Genomic DNA, 21,466 nt, shown 5'->3' on the forward strand with positions numbered 1-21,466 from the left:
AAAGAACAATAAGTAAGCTGAAATTACAGAGAACTAGACTTACATTTACTGTAACAAAGAACTTGTTAACAATGTGAACATTTCAAAAATGTAATGAATTACATTATGAGGTGATAAATAACCCCTCTGCCTTCACATTCACACTGTGGATTGGAGGAAACAAACTCCATATTGTGAATATCCGGAGGGCAACGGCTGTGTTTAATGTTTCTATACCTTTAATATATGTAGTATGTTTACATGTAGAAGAAGACCAATAAGGAGCTCAAGAGCCTTTGGTGGCATGGATGAATGGATGTAGTTTGGACACATGAATATTTCCATGTTTCTGCATCATCCAAGCTACCTGAGACAGAATACTCATAAACTTGGTTGAAGGCTGACTGAATACAAAACATGTGAGAGAGGCACCTGGGTGGCTTAGCGGGTTGAGCATCCGGCTCTTGGTTTCAGTTCAGGCCGTGATCTCATGGTTAATGAGTTCGAGCCCTGCTTCAGGCTCTGCGCTGACAGCATGGAGCCTTCTTGGGATTCTCTCTCTCTCCCTCTCTATCTTCCCCTCCCCTGCTCTCTTGCTATCTCTTTCTCTCTCAAAATAAATAAATAAACATTAAAAAAAAAAGAAAAGAAAAGAAAACGTGAGAGATAGAAGTGAGAGATAGTGTTTGGAGTAAATGTCAGGACTTAACTACCCTAGAACCATTTGCTTACATTCTAGGGTAGTAACAACCCAGAACATTTCTCCTTTCCTCCCAGAGAAGATTTATTTACATTTCAGAGTGAAGAACTTTCTGGAAGACATGATGGACTCATGTACCAACCATCCTATGTAAGTTTTGAGTTTCACACTTTCAAGTTTCCTTCCCTATGGTAGAACCCTGGTAAATGTTCAAATGAACATCTGCCCTCACTATGGTGCCCTGTGGGGGCTTGGGAAACAGACACTCAAATTTATGTCTGTCTTTCTATCTATCTATCTATCTATCTATCTATCTATCTATCTACATATCCATCCATCCATCATCTATCTATATGTATCAACTTAACAGATGAATGGAAGAAAGGAAAGAAGGAAAGAAGGGAGGGAAGAAGATTGGATATTTATCTGTCAGGAACTCTATATTCCTGCATTGGATGGAAATTTCACAGATAATGACAAAGACCTATTCAACTTTTAGGTACATGTTGCTTTTTATATAATACTTATTTCATACATTTATTTATTATCTATTTAATATACTTATTAAACAGATATATTTATTATATATATTATATTTTTTTCAGGTCACTGTTGGTAATTTTAAGGGATGTTTTCATTCCCATGCCAACAAACAAAATTCAGTTTCTGAAAAAAGAAGACAAAAGAGTCTGCAAGATTTTTTTACTTCAAAATATCTCTTAGGAAGTATACAAATTTCTTGGTGTAAAGAGTAATTTTTATCTCTGATAAATCATTAGTGAAAAGTGCTCTAATAAATGACATGGCAGTTTGAGGTAAGTTACTTAAGATGATAACAAAGAACCCCTTTCTGAGATAACAGAATTGATTCTATAAAGATGATCTCTTAAAATGGTTGAAACAGAAAGAAGAATCATTTGGCCTAAGTTTTCCTCAGGACATGCTCAAAATATACTGAATTCTCCTCTGAACAGAAGAAATAGAATTTGTCAAACTGAAGATTCTAGAGACATTTAACTTGCTATTTTGCTAGCATTTGGGGTCTTGAGAAGAGTTTTAATCAAATGAACAACTCTTAAATGTAACCATAGGCATTTAGGCTTTTTTTTTTTTTTCAAGTTCATTAGGGCACAAAGTGATTCATGAAGAACTTCAAAAGGATTGATTAATGCATGTCTAGTTTCTGTAGTTAAAACATTTGAAAACTCTTTACTCCCCCCAAGTTTTATGGTGATTCACCTAAAAAAATCTCTCTCACTGGCAGAAACACGTTAGCAACATTTATACACTGAAGAGAAACACCACCGAGACCAAAATATTATGTTACTAAGTTAATGATATGCATATCTCATAGAATTTACTGTAATCGATATCTGTGACCAAGCTGGCAACAGATCAAACACTGCCCTGTATCAAATCCTTGCAAGTCCCCTCCTCTGACTGCTTCACCCACTGGCCATTACAGAGCTTATTATATGGTTCACCTTCAGACAATAACTCACCGCCAGCGTAGGGTTTTATTTCAGCTGCTGCATATATATTTGAAAATGTCTATCTTCTTGCTCAAAGTCAATTATACTATTTACTCAGATGCTAGCAAAAGCATTAAGTTATATACATTGCATACAATTCACTATAGTTATCCAGTGACCTAAGCAAGAATTTGTGTACTCGAAGATATGAGTATGTTTAGTAAAACACACTAAACCTAATGTTCTATATGTGTTTGTCATGCCATTGAACAGTTTCAAAGAAGTCTCACTGGAATTTTATCTGATCTTCAGAACTACAAGGTGACCCAGCTTTTGGTTTTCATGGCTGTCACGGAAGAGGAGCGCACACTCATTCCACAAGGTAGAACTAAACCAGCAGGTGAAACCCACAGGGAGTCACATTGTAGCCCAAAATAAAGGAGCCCTTTCTGACTATTAAGTCTCCTTAAGTGCATTGGTTTGCTTTATAGTTGGTGTGCTTCCTATCGATGGAGATGTCTAACACAGTGGCAAAAAGAAGTCAAGTATTCAGTGAGTAGCTGGGTGAGATGACCTTCCACATTTCTCCAAATGTTGGAATCCTGCATACATGCTCTAGTATCCCTTTAGTTAAAAATGGGTAGTAGCTTGCTGTCCTTCAGATCCAAAGGGGGAGTATAACGCTCCTTCTGTTCCCTTTTCTGTTCTGGACACATGCCCAGTTAAGATGAAGAACAGTTTAGCCATGAGCTTCAGCTGCTGCGTGGCTAATAGAAAAGGAGCCCAGGAATGCACACTCTCTCTGTGTCTACTCAATGCCAACAGGCTCGTCTGATCTGAACAAAAATCCAGTCAAGCTGCCTGTTTGGCAGTGTGCGAGCAACACATCTGGGTGCCTTACAAGACTTCTGACTGAACGAAGGGGCTGTTTTCAAACTACATAGGCCCAACATTAAAAGGTCTCTTCCCCCCTGGGCTCTCCCATAAGCTAGTGAATGTTGATCATGAAATCCATGGTATCATGAGGCAGAAAGATCTCAGGAAAGATCTGAAGCTACATTTATCAAAATGTCTTCCATGGAAACACTGTCTCGTGAAGGCTCCATGGGGAAAAAGTGGTATGATATCAAAGAGACTGCATCTTTAGGTCTTTCTGAAGATTCACAATGCACATTATTAAAATTAAATGTTCTGAGAAGTCTTATTGCAAAGAAACATTGGTAAACATAGATCTGACCAACACAATTTTTTTTGTATGGTGCATTAAGATTCCACAGAAGACACATTGGGAAATAGTGGTATTTTTAGTACCAAATTGTCATTTTTACATATGAAGAAACTTATGTCCAGGGAGATAAAATGACTTGTTTCAGGCTGAATATACTGACAGAATTATGACTAGAACTTGACTTTCCTTACTCCTAATCCAATATTCTTTTCCCTGATGGATTGTTATCATCACATTTTTGACTTTTATATTTCATTTCATCATGCCTGGGTCAGGTGTTCATACTTGGACTGATCTCTGGCTACAAGGTAGACTCTGGGAAAAGTTTTAAGATAAGTACTTGCTTAGCCAATCTTCTAGAGCCAGGAATTGGGGTCATGTTGTAAAAAAAGAAAAATATATCAGATCATGGAGAGATATTAGAACCAAACCTGGAATTTTCCACAACTAAAAAAAATTCCCACTATAATTTTATGGTTGCCTGTATCACCTGCATTTCCTCTTTTTCATACTCAATTCCTAACGAGCCCTTGCTTAATATGATTCACCTGTTCCATATAGAACCCCAAATCTACTCAAACCAATTAAAATGAGACAACTCAGGATTGTATTTTGTTCATTACAGAACTGTTATAGCCATTATAAGTTCAGCAACTCAGGATTCCTTCTCTAGTTGGCTCCATCAGACCCAGACATGGCTCTTGAAGAACACAAAATATATGGACTTTGCCTTCTCTCCAAGTGCAGTCCAATATATAATGGTGGTGGGGAAGATGGTGGCGGTGAATGTTCACATTTAAAACATTAAAGGGAAGAATATACCATGCATATAGATGGCGATAACAAAATGAACATTGGATGAGTCACCAAGTTCTTTGACGATTGATAAATCCTATAATTAGTCAATTTGGACCTCCTCATATCAATTTTCTGGGAAGCTTTCCACTGCATTTTTTAGGAGCAGCCATAAAAGAAGCTTTGTAGTACTCTCTTGGGTTGACCTAACTTAGTTGTTCAATTCATTTGGTGGTAATTTTGGTGACTATAAATTACTTAAGAGTCTGGGAAACACAGTCATCTTTTTTTTTCAATCTTGAGAGTCCTTTTGATCATATACTACCCTAAGAATTTAAGTGACTACTGCTAACTATCATTGTCATGAAACTCTTGTTAATTAGCAATATAGGAAATCCTATAGTCTAACCTAGGCTGAACTACAGACTCAAGAGACTATGTCCAATCTCCTAATTTCTGCTTAAAGTTATCAACCTTGGAGCATAAATAAAGCTTGATAGATTGGCTTGGGGCAGCAGAAAACATTTCCTCATAAACAAACTTGTTCTAGCTCAGAGCTGTCTAATACAACTTCCTATAGAAATGTTCTTATTTTGTGCTGTCCAATGTGGCGGGCACTGGACATGTGGCTACTGAGCACTTGAAAAGTGATTAGTACCATTGAGGAACTAAATTTTTAATTTCATTCAATTTTAACTAATTTGTATTTACATAGCCTCATGTGGCTAATGGCTACTATTTTATCATAGGTCTAGAAGGCACTATGTACTATAGCAATTAGCAAGATGTGCTTTGTGCGGTAGGAGGAGCAAGAGCCTGTGAAATTGGGGTTCTCTGATTCACCTCCTCTTTTTCTGTATATTCATTTTTCAAACCACAATCCTATGTTATCCTTAGCATCAGAAGCAGGGGCTATTAGAAAACACTATATTAACAATGCAGCTCAGAATGATGAATGAAGCTCTTATCTTAAGTAGTTTCAGATCTTCCTCATAACAAAGTTACCTACTTATCCTATTGTTTCTGATTCTGTTTTTCAGTAAAGTAACTGTGGACAGGAACCTCTTGTCTCTTTGAAATATGTCAATGGAGGCCATCAGAAATATTCAGTAATCTATTCTAAACTAACAATTTACCACAAAGTTCTTACACTTTCAGCCCAAAGAGCACAATATTCTGATCCAAGAGAAAGATCAGGTTATTGTTTCTGAAGACTTACAGCTTTTCACTCTGGAATGGGAAAGTGCTCCACACTTCCAGCCCTCATGAGTCAGTTCCATATTTTCTCCAAGTTTGTTGTGTCACACACTTGCCAATTTGAGTAGTAGTGCTCTTTTGGTTGCAAGTGACAGAAATCCATTTAAACCAAAACAAAAAGGGGGTGGGGGGCTTCTACTGTCTGTATATAGGAAAACCTCATAGAAGACAAAAGTGGTCCACAGTATTTATAAACAAGAGCTATGTTCCGGATACTCACTAACAGCTGTTACAATGCATGGCACCTCTCTCTCTTTCTCTCTCTCTCTCTCTTTTGACATGTTAACTGCCTGTATGTATGTATGTATGTATGTATGTATTTATATACTTTTTTAAAAATTTAAATTCAAGTAATTAATAGACAGTGTAGTCTTGGCTGCAGGAGTAGAACCCAGTGATTCACCCCTGACATACGACACTCCGTGCTGATCCCAAGTGTCCTACTTGGTGCCCATCACCCATTTATCCCATCTCCCCACCCAACACCCCTCCAGCCACCCTCTGTTTGTTCTATGTTTAAGAGTCTCTTATGGTTTGCCTCCCTCTCTGAGTGTATCTTATTTTTCCTTCGAAACCCCAACTTGCACATAAAGTGTAAACTGCTTTTCATCATCCTGTCTTCAGGACGAGTCCTGAACTCTGTTTTGTTCTTGATGCATGCTGTTTATATTTTAGGTTTTCTTAGAAGCTTCCTAGCAAGATTTTAGAGTTTAGTGGTACTCTGACCTTGTAGTCTACCATGGCCTCTTGCAAACTGTCTTCTGTCCTAGTTTGTTCTCCCTTTAGATTTACTCAACTTCATAGCACTTTGGATTCTGTGCTGTGGCTTACTCCATCAAGTACTTCTTGCTTCACTTTATAAGAAGAGGATTTTTTTCTGTTTGTGTTTGTGCTTCATCTTCTTTCCTTTTAACTTTTCATTTGTTTTCCATTTCTGTTAGTATTCCTTTTGCATGCACAAAAGTAAAGGGACTGAGATAACAAGTAACACATCAACAGCAGTCCTGACACACTGAACAGTTGGCCCAGCTTGGAAAGTGAGGCAAAGAAACATGCACATGAAGGGTGAATGGCCTCGTACTTTTCTGCTACTGAGAACTGTCTCACCAAAGACCCACAGCAGATGTATCAAAACACTTCAGTAAAATTTCATAGAATCTGGGGACATAGCATAGTAATTAGAACAAAAAAAGTTGAAAGTTCTGTTCCTAGAGAACCATCTGCCTTCAGAAGAAACTGGTCAGGGTGGTAGATGGATAGGAAACCAAGTAATATGAAGAATGAGTAAAGATAGTGGAAAATTTTAGCCTAGCATCAGAAAATGATAAAATCTAAGGTAAAAGGAAGCCCAAAAGTCCAATCTACTAAAAAATGTTTAGATTTTCTACCAACTGCTTGTCCATCCTATGCTTAAAATACCTCTAATGAGGATAAGTTCCCTCTCACTGCAAAGCAGTATCTTTAATAGAAGTATTTGAAAATAAGTTTTTACTGAGGGATAACACACATGTGGAAATTTTCACAAATCATAAACACACAGCTTGATTGATGTTCAAAATGTGAAGTCACGTTCCACTTTTCTGCTTTTGTTGTTGCTCTTGAGGGCCATCTGTCATTTTGATTTATTTTTTAAAAATGTCTTGTGGAGGACACCTGGGTGGCTCAGTCAGTTAAGCGTCCTAGTTTGGCTCAGGTCACGATCTTGCAGATCATGAGTTCAAGCCCCACATCAGGCTCTGTGCAGACAGCTCAGAGCCTGGAGCCTGCTTCAGATTCTATCTCCCTCTCTCTCTGCCTTCCCCCCGCTAGCACTCTTCCTCTCTCAAAAATAAATAAATATTAAAAAAATTTTCTTGTGGTATAATTGACATATAAGGTATTAGTTCCAGGTGTACAATAGAATGATTCAATATTTGTATATATTGTGAAATGATCACCACCAAATGAGGAGTGTAGCTAATATACACCACCTCACATAGTTACAATATTGTTTCTTGTGACGAGAATTTTTAAGATCTACTCTCTTGGCTACTTTCAAATACACAGTTTTATTATTATACCATTTTACATTATTATATATTAATATATATTATTATATTATATTATATTATATTTATTATATTATTAACTATAGTCTCCATGCTATACATTACTTCCCCATGACATTTTTTTTATAACTGGAAATTTTACCTGCATCACCTACTTTTCCCACCCTCCATCTCTGGCAATGACTAATCTGCTCCCTGTATTCATGAGTTTTGTTTTTGTTTTTAAGATGCCACATGTAAGTGAAATCATATGGTATTTGTCCTTCTCTGTCTGACTTTTTTCACTTAGCATAATACCCTCTAGGTTCATCCATGTTGTCGCAAATGGCAGGATTTCCTTCGTTTTAATGGCCGTATAGTATTCCATCAGATACGTGATACACATCACATTTTCTTTATCCATTCATCCATCAGTGCCAATGCAGGTTGTTTCCATATCTTGGCTATTGTAAATAATGTTGTGGTGAACATGGGAGTATAGATATTTTTGAGTTAGTGCTTTCATTTCCTTCAGATAAATACCCAAAAGTGAAATTGCTGGAACATATAGTAGTTCTATTTTTAATTTTTTGAGGAACCTCTGTAATTTTTTTCTGAAGTGGCTGCATCAATTTACATCCCCAGAAAAAGTGCACAAGGGCTCCCTTTTCTCCACATCCTTGCCAACACTTGTTATGTCTTGTCTTTTTGATAAGAGTCTTTCTAACAAGTGTAATATCTCATTGTGGTTTTGACTTGCATTTTGCTATTAGTGATGTGGAACGCTTTTTCATGTGCCTGTGCCCATTAGTATATTATCTTCAGAAAAATGTCTGTTTGGTTCTCTTCCCATCTTTTACTTAGATTGTTCTTTTGTTGTTGACTTGTATGAACTCCTTCTATATTTTGGATATTAACCCCTTATTAGATGTATGATTTGCCAATATTTTTCCCATTTAATAGGTTGCCTTTTCATTTTGTTGATGGGTTCCTTTGTTGTGCACTTTTTGTTTGTTTATTTGGTGTTGTCCCACTTGTTTATTTTTGCTTTTATTGCCTTTGCTTTAAAATCATCATCATCAAGACAGATGTTAAGGAGCTTACCACCTATGTTTTCTCCTAAGGGTTTGTAGCTTCATGTCTTCTATTCAAGTCTTTAATCCATTTTGGGTTGATATTTTTTGTGTGGTGTAAGATAGTAGCTGTCAGCTGAGTATCCAACTCTTGGTTTTGGTTCAGGTCATGATTTCACAGTTTGTGAATTCAAGCCCCATGGTCAGGCTCTGCCCTGGTGGTGCAGAGCTTGCTTGGGATTCTCATTCTCTCCCTCTCTCTCTGCCCCTCCCCAACTCACGCACACACACACACACATACACACACACACACACACAACACTCTCTCTCTCTCTCTCTCTCTCTCTCTCTCAAAATAAATAAGCTTTAAAAAAAGTGGTAATTAATTTAATGTCTTTGTGTAAGCTTTCTTAGCGTGTGTCAATATCCTCTAAGTCTAATAAACTATGAAATACTAGCAAGATGACTTTTTTTTTTTTTTGAAATTAATAGTTTAAGGACCAATTGCTTGATAAAGGAGAATTCACTACAGGAAATGCTCCCTAAAGACCATGCAGCCGTGAACCAGCTGATCTTCCCTGGCAACACTATGAATGCAGCCTGGGCCAATTCAAACTTCCACAGTGAGCAGAGAGCCCAGCAGGCACTTACGGTGCATGCTCAAGTAATACATGATAACTCAGGGAACCAGGACTTCTCACCTAATCTTCAGCACTGCCAGAAACATAGGGGGGCTTCCTACAGTGGGAATAAGAAGAACCCTTATAAGAAGACTGTTCTGCAGCAGGTGCACCAAGAGGGTAGAGAGCAAGGGGTTCATGCAGGAGAGTCCCTCTCCGCCCCCCCCCCATCCTCTAATTCTTTCACAACTAGATTATCTTCCTATTTCCTTTCAGTCAGTGGGACTGCCTTTATGTGCATATGCGTCAGTAACATGAAATAGGCATTGTTCTCACTGAATCCAGGATTTCAGCATGAAACCACTCTGAACACAGAAAGTATGCAGTGTTACTTAGTGTTTGCAGTCAGAAACGGTATACTCCTTTTCAAGGAAATTTATTAAAAAAGGAAAAATGTCCTGAGGCAGAAGAATTCAAAGCCTCTGAGCACTGAATTTTATGAAACATCACTACCAAATCAGACAGGTAGATATTTGCTGGGATCCAATGTTTAAAATGATGGCTGGCTTCCTAGTTATGGTCACCTTAAGAACAGGATGAATCAAACAACATGCAACACAGGATAAGATCTATGACTATGGGAGCTACTGCGTCCAGTTTGGTCACAATGTGCACGTACTGTAGAACTCTCCCTCTTCCACCTCTTCTTTTCCTCATTTCCTCCCTTCCTCCTTCCTGTCCATAACTATACTGGGAATTGACTACGTAATAAGCACTTGGGTGGGTACTAGGGATACAGCAGTGAAACTCAACATGTTTCAGGTGCCTTTTGGGACTTAAAGTCTAATACAGTAAGTGCAACAAAGTCAAGGGTAAAGTCTTGGAGGGGATGAAACCTATAGACCAGCCGATGTAACAAGGTATGGTTAGCTTATTGGGATGACAGAGATAGGAAAAAGACTTGCCCTCTGTTCCATGCTAAGTTACCTCTTTAACCAGAGCTACTCACACACTGCAATTATTATGGAAAAAAAACCACTGAAAACATAAAACACATCATTAATATCTACATTTTTGTGCCATGAGAATAGTATTTAGCTTTGTGACATCTTATTCGCTAGAATCTTTAAGTGAGTTACAAATGTACCAGAGAATTATTGTGCTAACAAAGCATCTAAGAATATACACATTTGTATATTGTTCAAAGTCAGGGATATTTTATCCTGAAATCCCCCCCCCCCCATCACTTCATTTAGTCCAGGAACTTCCCAATATATACTGAGAATAGGCAAATCCAATGATACACTAATGATGTAAACTTAGTCAAAAAACAGTTTAAAATGAGACTGACCCCTTTTATTCTACCCTGACTGTTCTAAGTACATGTAAAATGTAGAGTTTAGATATTTTTCCTCATTCCTAAACACAGAATTCCAAAGAGTTCTTTCTAGAATGTTTGGGACATTGTCAGTTTTTACCAAAATAAAAAACTCAATTTTTTTTTCATATAGGAGAATATGTATCTGAAGTATTTATCTGCATAGCATAAAATAGTATAGCAATTACATCTTAAGAACAATTCTGAGAAACAGTTCAGAGGTTTCTATTCTCTGCTTTTGTGGCACATTTCTTGGTAGAAACGTGTTATCCTACCCCTTGACCCTGCCCAGGTTACTGTCCACGGCACCTCCATTTCTGAGAAAGTTCAGCCAGCTCTTCTTGTGTGGCATGGAGAAATGAACATTCTTCAGTTGAATGAGTTATGCAACTGAACGGATCAGTGATAACTGTGGTTTAAACTAAATTGAGGAATAGCCAAAAATTAAACTGACCAAACTTCAGATCCATGTTGGCCTTACTTGAACTGATTTGACATGTCTGTTACTGTTTAAATTTCTGCATTTAGAAATGAGAATGAAAATTTTCTACACAAATAAGCAGGGGAGGCCCAGGAAAAAATAAACCACTCTGCTACAAAGAATTCTATGAGTTATTATTTACTGACAATCACTCTTCCCTCCTAACTAGATTTTGATGCAAATTTGTCACTTAAGGTCTGAAAGGTGCTTTAGGGTTTCTAGAGAAAAAGTTTTGTATAAACATTGTATGTTATGACGGGTGAAAATTTTTGCAAAATTATAGTCCAATTCACTAGAGCAACAGAATACAAACACAAAATACATCTGGAAAAAGAGATAAAAAGGAAAACATGGGTGGTCACTTTCCCAACCTATACTCTCCCTAATAAATCAGAGTTTGCTTCTATACAAAAATAATAGATCATCTCTCACATCTTGAAAGCTGCTAGAATCATTTCATGGAAAAGTGGCCTAATGCCTAAACCATCTCCAACCAGCCCTGGAGCTTCCTGAAACTGCCAATGAATGACACCTATTTGCAAAACATTTATTTATTCCCTTGCACAATGCAGGCTACTTCTAGGCTTTATACCCACTCTTTGATATAGCCTTTGGATGATCACAGTCCTTAATTGTTTTTGCAGAACATTCTACCATTTCCTCCTTGTTTCTTTTCAACCTGGTTTCTGCTATTACCTTTTGGGTCTTTGGTTGAATGCTCAGAAAAACCTTCCAGGGAATGTATTTGTTCTTTTCACTCTCTTATTTGTGTCTTGGAAGTCAATATAAATAAGAAATAAGAGACTTAGAACAAAAACAGAACAAGACATTTCATCTTCAAGTTGTGTAGCCACAATCAAAATCTCACTCATGATACAGAATCATGTAATATTTCACTTTCCCTTGTCAAAAGATGGAACACTCTCAAAACATCTCTTACTGTCTAGTTTCATTCACTAGTGGTGATAAACTGTGGAGCAAAGTAGAGTCAAAGAGGGGCTGAAAAAATTGACATTCTTGTCACCACCCTCCAAAAAAGAATGATTGTTTTGAAAGTAGCCACTGAATTCATAGCCAAAATCTGTAAATCTAGTAAGTCTTAACTGATAACCACCCATAAGAAATAACTGCCTCTGTCTCTCTCAAGACATAGACAATCCCGCCTAGATATTTCCCGCTTTGTGAATTGCATTTGCAGTATCGGGAAAATGCTGTTGCAATAACTTCTGAGTTTTTTCCTATGTTCCACACACTGCTGGAGAATTCACATGATTTTATGCACCTGTGTTGTTTGGTCATTTTCTTTGCATCCTTTGGGAGGAATCAAATGGCTGTCTTGATGTAATGGATGCCTTGTGTATGCAGAGGCCAGGGGGAAAGTACTGCTACCTATGGGAATACACTGCATTTCCAAAAATGCACAAATAAAAACAATGTTGAATTTCTGGTATGCTCATTGAGTGTATGTGTGCATGGACCCACACAGACTTCTCTACACACAGATACAAATGAACTGCCCATTTCAGAGATCAGTAACCACCAGCTCTTTTATAAAGAGGATATTGTGCCTTGCATTTTGGACACACATGGAAAATGTTCTTAAATTGCTTTCTGTTTTTATCATTAAATGTGGGAATATACCTAAAAATCACAGCAAACTCTTCTTTCTGTGTGGTCTAAAACATTTATCACTTTTTCCTATAGAAGGAAGGAAATGCTATATTTAGCATTTTGTGGTAGACAGTAATAAGTGATTCTGAGATCTGATAATTACTAGAAGATTTATTCCATTAACAAACCAATATCCCTGGTATTTAAGTTTTGCCAAGCATAGGCATGATTGATTAGCAATTTTATCTCTGAACACAAAAAAAGTAAATGACCAGTTAGCATACTGTTCTATATTTCACCATTAATGAAATTGTACTGAGAAGGTTTAAAAAGAATTTTCTTTTTATTGACAAGAAAATGGAGTATTTCCTCTAAGAAGAATTAGTTTCTTAAAAAAAAAAAAGCATGACACTTGGGAATAATGGAAGAATCTTAAAAAAGAAACTCAAGAGATTATAAATAAATATTTAGTGATAGATACTTGGTGGACATTCCATTTACACAAAATGTCACACCGAGATTTAGCAAAAGTTTTATGGCTGCCCAGTATTGAATACTGGTCCCTCCTGACCTGGCTTCCTCACTTTTAGCCTCTTCCTCTGCTCTCCCCAGTAAATGTCTGATGCTCCACTCATACCAAACTAAATATGCCTTTCCATCCAACAAGAAAGACCCCTCTTGCCCTCAAGTCCAAAGAGACTAAGATTACTTTAAACTCTTCCATTTGGAACACCAACACTTTAAAGCTTTTTATTTAATTTTTTTTTTCAACGTTTATTTATTTTTGGGACAGAGAGAGACAGAGCGTGAACGGGGGAGGGGCAGAGAGAGAGGGAGACACAGAATCCGAAACAGGCTCCAGGCTCTGAGCCATCAGCCCAGAGCCCGACGCGGGGCTTGAACTCACGGACCGCGAGATCGTGACCTGGCTGAAGTCGGACGCTTAACCGACTGCGCCACCCAGGCGCCCCAAAGCTTTTTAAAACCACTATACTTCTTTCCTCCTTGCTAACATATTGTCTGCTGTGTAACTTTCTCTAAAATAGACGTTTTGTCTACTTTGGAAATCACTGAGGTAGATTATTTCTTCTTTGATGATTTCTCCAAAGGTCATATAAAACTCCTCAAGTACATTGTGTGCCTAGTGGAGCTAGGGCTTGTGGTCCCAAAGAGCATCTGAGGCATGTAGTAGCCCCAAGGCATTGGATGCTAGACAATCTGACCAGTGTGCTTGCCCCTTGTCTATCCACCAGTCTCTACAGCTGAGAGAATGTCTATCAAAATTTTCTTAAATAACAGACTTAAGTATGCCCTGATAGGAGATAATGTAAAGATTTGCATGTGGTAGTTCATTAAGATTGGTGGACCAAGTCAGCTGGGCTACACCACAATAGTGTTGGTTTTTCCAGTTGTCTGCAGTGCCAGGGAGAGTAGGAAATAGAAGTGAGCTAAGTGAGCAAATAGTTTTCCCTTTGGGGAGTGAGGTCAGAAGAAAGGAATACTCACATGTGAATCATAGTGTACATAAACCTAATTATAGATTTCTCAAGCTTATACATTTTATATAATAATAAAGTCAAATCAAACTTACAAACTCTATCTTAAATACTTAAAAGCAATAAAATTAAAATTTACCACATTAACTTAATGTGAAAATTAAAATTGTTTTGCTGAATCTAAGTTGCCACATCACCCTATTACCTTAGTCTATGAGAGCTTTGAGTTTGCGATATACCTATATCTATATATCTACATTGGTGCATATATATATAAATAGTTATAGATATAGATATTTATCTACTTATTTACCTATATAGGTATACATCTGCCTATCTATATATAATGCTATGCTAGGAAAAAAAAATGATGGCAAAGTCTAAACTGATAAAACTAAGCCTTCTGGTAATATGGATGTTATCAGCATTGACAAGACCAGAGAGAATCATCATCTGATCTATGACACCAAGAGTCTCTGCTGTTCATTATATCTTGCCTGAGGAGCAAAGTACAGTTGTGTAGAGTAAGAAAGATCTTTGTGGGCACAAAAAGAATCCCTTATCTGATGACCCATGATACTCCCATTATCTTCTACCCTTATCCCCTCAGCAAGGTGAACTACAGCACTCAGATTAATTTAGAGATTGGTAAGATTATCAATTTCATCAAATTTGACACTGGTAACCTGTGGGACACTGGGAAGAATTTATGTAATCACCACATAGACATCATGGCTCTCTGGATGTGGTTGGTGTAAAAGATGCCAATGATAACAGCTTTGCTTACCTGGCTTTCCAAAAGTTTTGTTAGTGGAAAACACAACGAACCATCGATTTCTCTTAACTAAGGGAAAGGTGTCCACTTCACCATTATTGAAGAAAGAAAGAGACTGGTGGCCAAAGCAATGGGTAAAATGATCTTTTGGTGATGATTGGAGAGCCCTTGGCGGGGGGGGGGGGGGGGGGTTAATTAAAGATAACAGCACAGAAAAGAAAAACAAAAACTCCTCAAGAGATGAAGTATCTTGCCAGTTGTGCAGATTCAAAGTGACCTTCCTTAAATTTGTTACCTTATGTGCTTCAAGTTTATACCAAAGCACTTTAACCAAGAATCCAAAATTCTCAAACACACTCCAAGCTTTTTCTTCCATTAATATTAGATGTCTGACTTCGGTGCTAGTCTTCTAGCCAGACGCATAAAACTTCACTTTCAGCCACAATCTCTGTCTTCCACTTCTGCAGAAGTGCTGATTCCAAAGGCGCTACTTTTTCCAGGTTGTATAAGTTACTCTTTGTTGCTCAGAATCATTCTCTTGTCGAATCATCCTTTTTATTTTAATTTTCTTAGTGTTTTATTTATTTCTGAGAGATAGAGACAGAGCATGAGCGAGGGAGAAACAAAGAGAGAGGGAGACACAGATTCTGAAGCAGGCTCTGAGCTGTCAGCAGAGCCTGACACGGGGCTCGAAGCCATGAAGTATGAGATCATGACCTGAGTTGAAGTTGAATGCTTAACTGACTGAGCCACCCAGGCGCCCCTCTTCTTGCCAAATGATTCTTTCCGTATTCCACATATATTCTGAATTTTCTTATTGCTTTCTGTGTTTTTAATCGCATCTAATTTCATTTCTGTTGTAATCATGTACTTTTTCCTAGCATTGTTAGTATTTTTAGTAGACATCCAAACTAAGAGAAAAAAAAAAAACAGAGCATGGATTTTCAAACACTACCATTACACTGAGTCAACCTTTCCTTTTCTTATTCCTTGTCCACACCTTTTACCAATTTTGTCTATCTCCTCTTAAAATCTCACTTCCTTTACAAACCTTTAAAGACCTTGTTCACATAAGAGCATTCACAGGCCAGAGGAATTGGGGTCCCAGAGCTGTTTTCCACCTAACCCTTGCCTCAGCCATGAACTGCTCTTTCCTACCACACCAAATTACAGTTAATCTTACATCTTGTATGCAGGTGTGGAAGCCTCATATTGAGGAACACACAGTGACAATACAACTGAAACATCAAAACTGCTTTATCAGCCTTGACTGCTTACACTCCGATGGTTAAAAGAGAAAGAAATGAAATTCTAATATTCACGTCTCGCCACTTTAAAGATATTTTAACCACTATTCTACTTGGCTCTTTGTTATAGTATCTGGAATCTTTATCAATATACAAATGCAATGAGATCTAGAAATAGAATAGAAAAAGCAATAACATCCATTTATGTAAACTAGAGCTATAATTCTTATACTTCATAACTTGCGACCTGAGGTTCTTATTTGCTATATGAAGATATAACTAAAAATTCTGGTAATTGCTGAAATGGAAAGAGCAAGGTAGTGTGATAAAAGATAACCAAGGGTCAAGAATTTTCTCAGATACAGTGATTAGAGAAAATCACTCTGAGGAAAGGATATTTCCACAGTGACATGACCTGGTAATGTGAAGGGCAAGGAGAAAAACTTTCAAAGTGAGGCAAACTTCAGGGATGAAGATTCTGGAGGAGATAAAAAAAATTTAGGCTGTTAGAGACACTGAAAGAATTCCAGATGACTCGGCTTGGTAGGTAATTGGAAACTGTCCTGAGATGAACTTGGTGAGCTAGCAGGGGCCAGAACGTGCAGGGTCTTGCAGGTCAAGGTTAGGGGTTGGTCTTTACTCTTGGTGTAATGGTAAGCTGTTGAAAGATTTAAAATAAGGGAGTGGTGTAGTTGCAGTTGCGTTTTAAACATATGAGTTCCCTTGTTGTGGACTGAAGAAAAGAGAAAGGCGAGAATAGAAGCGACATGAGCTCTTCAGAGGCTGTTATGGAGTCCAAGAAATAATGAGAGCTTCATGTAAGACCATGGAGGTGCTGCAGAATAATGGAAACAAATGGCCAAATCTGATGTGCTTTGAGATATATTTTGATAGATATATTTAGAAGCAAATATGTATAATATTATATATAATATATATTTGGATAAGACTTGCGAAAGCACTGGATTTGGACAATAAAGGAGAAATGAAATAAGAGTTCCATTTGTTTTTTTTTTTTTTTTATTTTTTTTTAAATTTTTTTTTTTTCAACGTTTATTTATTTTTGGGACAGAGAGAGACAGAGCATGAACGGGGGAGGGGCAGAGAGAGAGGGAGACACAGAATCGGAAACAGGCTCCAGGCTCTGAGCCATCAGCCCAGAGCCCGACGCGGGGCTCGAACTCACGGACCGCGAGATCGTGACCTGGCTGAAGTCGGCCGCTTAACCGACTGCGCCACCCAGGCGCCCCAAGAGTTCCATTTGTAATAGATTAAGAATGAGATGATTATATGTGTATGAGTAAATTTAGGCTTCTATTGTAAACAATCCTCAAATTTCCTGATTTATCAAAAGCTTGTTTCTCATTCATGCAACAGACTATCATGTGTCATCTTGGCCACGTAACTTTCCCAAGAAGCTCTTTTCTACCTGGTGGCTTGGGGACTGATCTTTTCTATCTTCTGGCTCTATCTTTTTTTAGGTCCTTAGGGTGTTTTCTATTCAGTATGCTAATGAATAAACAGAGCAAGAGCAAGCAGGAAGATTTGGGCAAGAATACATATAGGCCTGTTTGGGCAATGACATCACTTCCACCATATCACATTGGCCAACCTCAATCACATGGTCTAGATTAATTGCAAGAGAGACTGTGTAGTCCAGTTATGTGCTCAGGAAGAAAAGGAAAGGGCATAGCAATCTTGCCATAAACTTCAGCAGGAGTGTCAAATAGTCTTTGAGATCTAAAGTTTGAAGCATTCTCTCAAATAAGAAAGAAATCAAAAACAAATGTCCATTGAGTCCCATTTCCAATGATCTAACCTAGGCATTTCCAACGGTACAGTGATGAACACCCCTTTTTCACTACCCACAAGGGCTGTGTAATGTAACTGAAAAAAGGAAGATAAAAACATTGTAAAAACATTGTAAAAGAAAATAATTGGGTATGTCACAGAGCAGCAAATAATTACCAAACAAGTGATGTACACAAAGTATCATATATCGGGGTGAGGAGAGCAAATTCACAGGCTTGCATGAGGCTTGAAGTTTCCTAAATGAGGAAGAATTTTAAGTGATCATAAAGAATATATGAGTTATCCAGGAAAAAAAAAGATAAAAGACAATTTTTTGGGGCAAAGGGAAATGCATTAGTAAAAATCAATTTTTTCCACTGTTTAGAATAACTGGTTTTTGGTTATAATTAGCACTCTTTTGAAACCACAGATTTCAATGTCAGCTAACTATGTAGTAACCAGCTACTTAATAATTATATTCAAAGTGATGTTTATGTGACTTAATGTAATTTTTCTCTTTCCAGATAGGCTTATGTTTATAGGTACAGCCCTAGTTGCTAAACAAAGATGGACTCATTCACACTCTGAGTTCAAGTCTGTAATCCACTGTTCCTGGTCTACACAATTATAAAAAGGAAATGTCATGGTTCTCCAGGGGATCCAGTCAATGGTCAGTTGGCTAAGGAGAATTTCCACATGTTTTGTATATACATAGATATGACCTTGTGAAGATCAGCAGAAAGGCTAGCAACCAGCTGCAGAAACAGAGTCAAGGAAGTGGAAGCAGGGGATGACTTGTCTGTGTCTTAGAAAGAACTTCCCTCAACTGCTTTGTCTATAATTAGGTTCTAACTCTCAGATCAAGCAGTCAAGCTCAGAAGATGGAGCCAGGTCTGAAGAGAACGATCGTGATTCACCCCTTTGGAGTCTGCCTTTGGCCGTACTGAAACAGATTGATGATGATGATGATGTCAATAATGGTAATAATTTGCACCAACTTGGGAGCTTTAATGTTACATTTTCAAAGATGTTATAAACATTAATTAATTAATTAATTAAGCCCTCCAGCAGTTCCTAAGGTAGCCATTACCTGTATTGTGCAAATAATTAACCAAAGCAAAAAAAGGTTAAGTGGGCAGGCTGAAGTTACATGGGAAATAAAAGCTAGGAAAACAGAGACAAAGTTGGCTTATTAATGTCATTCCTTGGGAAATGAAGATAAGTTTGTAGAACCCATAATGAACTATGGGCAAAAGAGTAGAAATCTGAGGTCCAGGGGTATCCAGGGCTCTCTAAGAATTTCTCAGAAAGTCAGTAATCTAACAGGGCGGTGTCCTTGAAGCTCTGATGCTCCGACACCTGGCCAAGATGGCCCTTCCCGCCCCTGCGAGCTTCTGCACAGGTGCCTCACCACAGTGATGTGATACACGCCCTACTTCCTTTAACGGAACGCAGCTGAACTGCAGGTAGAAATGGGGTTATTTACTTTGGTTTCTCAACATCGAATACAGCGCTAGGCATGGATATGATACAATATACACATTTTCAATAAATACTGCATAGGTAAAATTTTGTTTTTATCAACTTAGCCTGAAGTACAAACAAACAAACAAACAAACAAAAAACCAAAAAAAAAAAACCAAAACCACTATAAAGTAAAATCATTCCAAAAAGCAAAGGGATTACTGACTGGATTGAAAGGAAAGGAGCCCCAATGTAGAATATAGAGGACTGAACATTGACAGTGAACACTGAGCCTGAAAGACATGCCTAAATTTGGTCCTCTCCCTCATCTTCAGTTTACTTACCTGCAAAAAGTAATAATACTACCAGCCTCAGAAAGTTGTTACAGGGCCAAATGGCATAGTATGTGCAGATCACCTATCTCTAGGCCATCCTAAGCCCACAATAAACACTCATGTGCTTTCCTCCTTTTAAAATCCAAAGTATCACTAAACCTTCACAGTTGGAAATACCAAGAAGTAATCTTCTTGCCTCTAGGTTGAAAGGGTTATTTTCACCTGGAAAACCCCTTTTCAGCAAGGTGAAAGGAAGGGAATATGAAAATATGAGAAAGTAAAGACCAAAGAACAACTATAATTCCATTTGAGCAGAACAGCCATAGGAAAATCTAAATAAATGAAAATGTTGAATATTAGCTCATTTACCTGATACAGACAGTCCCAAATTAATTTAAGGACCTTGCACATTTAATATAAATACTATCTATATTAACTCAACTGAATGCATGATTAACATGATCAATCTCACCCAATCCTACAAGTTTTAAGTTTTAATCCTTTCAAAGTTTAATCCTTTCAAGTTTTAAGACTTGAAAACAAGATGGAAAAAACTTAGTGGGAGGAAAGGGGAGGGGCAGGTAGGTGGAGGAGGAAAGGGAGGAACAAGGTCAGGTCCAGTGGCAGGTGTAGGAACAGGTGCTCAGGGTGGGTAGGGGCCATGGAAATGAAAATAAGAGGTTATACAAACCATGTCTGTATGCGTTCACACACACACACACACACACACACACACACACACTCTACCCCTTAATCATATGTTTAATTAAGCTTATAAAAGATGAGAATTGGGTTTTAACCACATCTTACTTTGATTTGCTCCATATGATTAATCTCATAAAATTTAGTTTATTTTGCTATTTCTAACAGTCTTGAGGATATACCTATTCAAATTGAAAAGACAATGGATCTTTCTTGCAGCTCCTGGAAAATTCCACTTGAGATAATAGTTTTTACCTTTAATTGATATTGGGTGTGATGTTCTTAGCTTTCTCTTGTTAGCTGTCCCGGGTCTAAGGCGACTAGGGGTTCATGAGAGGATAATGAAGGATAAACACTGGGGATTTGGAGAGAGACACGGAGAGAGCTCCCTGAAAAGCTGAGCTTAGGAATCTAGAAGACAGATTTATATGCTGCCTGATAGTGTTAGCTTCTCAAAAAATAGGAAAACAAAAAATAATTGGGATTATACCTAAGATTACTACAAGGTAGAATAATTATCTTTATTTGTTGTTGTTTGATACTGAAATCTATCCCTGGGCTTAATATCAATATACTATGAGATCACAGGTAACAGTTGAGCCAAGCGCCATGTATTAGTATGTTTGGCTCTATTAAATGCTTTGGAAAGAAGCAATAAAAACTTAGTTGTAAGTGGTAGACAGATACAATTGTATCATCTGTCATTGCCATTAAGTTATATCAACATGGAATTGAAGCAAGTGCATGTTAAAGCAGTAATTGTCTTTATGACACATCTTCAATGTAACAAATATTTTCACTGTATTAACAATTTTTTTAAGTATTTATGTTTGGGAGAGAGAGAGAGAGAGAGAGAGAGAGAGAGTGTGCATGAGAGGGGGAGGGGCGGAGAGAGCAGACAGAGGATATGAAGCTGACTCTGCACCAATAGCAGAAAGCCCGATGCGGGGCTCGAACTCGTGAGATCATGACCTGAGCCAAAGTGATGTTTAACTGAATAAGCCACCTAGGCGCCCCTATTGCACTATTTGATCA

General features: G+C 37.7%; 1 pseudogene; it reads left to right on the forward strand.

Moving 5' to 3' along the window:
* The first annotated feature begins 14,468 nt into the window (after positions 1–14,468).
* On the forward strand, positions 14,469–20,832 carry LOC116737831 (annotated as a pseudogene).
* Positions 20,833–21,466: the final 634 nt, after the last annotated feature.

Source organism: Lynx canadensis, chromosome F1 (assembly GCF_007474595.2).
Source record: "Lynx canadensis isolate LIC74 chromosome F1, mLynCan4.pri.v2, whole genome shotgun sequence".
NCBI lineage: Eukaryota > Metazoa > Chordata > Mammalia > Carnivora > Felidae > Lynx > Lynx canadensis.